Source organism: Otolemur garnettii, unplaced genomic scaffold (assembly GCF_000181295.1).
Source record: "Otolemur garnettii isolate 467f Iridium unplaced genomic scaffold, OtoGar3 scaffold00312, whole genome shotgun sequence".
NCBI lineage: Eukaryota > Metazoa > Chordata > Mammalia > Primates > Galagidae > Otolemur > Otolemur garnettii.
In genome coordinates this window covers 479,067-480,051 of record NW_003852707.1, presented here as the reverse complement: position 1 = coordinate 480,051, position 985 = coordinate 479,067, and the positions used below count along the sequence as shown (strand labels likewise).

The 985-nt window shown below is 50.2% G+C and overlaps 1 pseudogene; it reads left to right on the top strand.

Moving 5' to 3' along the window:
• Positions 1-525, top strand: LOC100943851 (annotated as a pseudogene).
• The last annotated feature ends 460 nt before the right edge of the window (positions 526-985 follow it).

The window sequence follows — 985 nt, the reverse complement described above, 5'->3', positions numbered from 1 at the left end:
ATGTGGGGTTCGTTGCTCCCCAGCACCCTGGCCCTGTCGCTGCTGCTGATCTCTGGCTCCCTCCGGCCAGGGCCAGGCACAGCTGAGGACACCGCTCCTAACATCACTGGCTACAAACGCAGCGAGAACAGGAAGGAAGGGCAGGACGCCATGCTGTACTGCAGGACAGTTGGCTTCCCCTACCCAAAGTGGACGTGGCGCAAGAAGGTGAACGGTATCCCCAGGGACCTTGTCAATACTTCTGGCCGCTACTTCATCACCAACAAGGGAAATTACACGCAGCTGAACATTAGGAACCTCCAGATCAAGGAAGACCCTGGCGAGTACGAATGTAACGCTACCAACTTGAAGGGCTCCGCCTCTATGGTCACCCACCTCAGGGTGCGAAGCCACCTGGACCCCCTCTGGCCTTTCTTGGGAATTCTGGCTGAAATCCTCATCCTTGTGGTGATCATTGTTGTGCATGAGAAGAGGAAGACGGACGACTTTCCTGAGGACGATGATGAACCACCCCCTGTCCAGTGAAAACCAACTCTAACCAACAACCACAAAGACACAAACTGGCGCCAGAGAAACACAGATTCAGTACTGCTTATACTATCTTTAGGTTCCTGAAGCTGGTGGGAACGTGACTTGCTAAATTTTCCCCTTGGACCTCTGGTTCTCTCCCCTCTCCATGAGCACCACCACCACTGTCTAAAAGCACGCCTCACTTAGCCTCTCCTGCAAGGGTGACCTAGCCAGGTACATTTTAAACAACGCTTCAGTGTAGAAAGTGTAAACTTTATTTTGGGCTTGATGTGCTGTGAATGTTGCTTTTTTTTCCCCCCTTTGTTAAAATATTTAAATATTAGTGAAAAAGTCCTCTGAGGATCAGCTCGTGCATGCGCCATTTTTTACTTAACGCAGCTGTTAAACTGGCAAAGCTCTAAAACGCACTGCTGCCATCTAGCGATAATATTTTTGTAAAGCACAGCAAACCCTA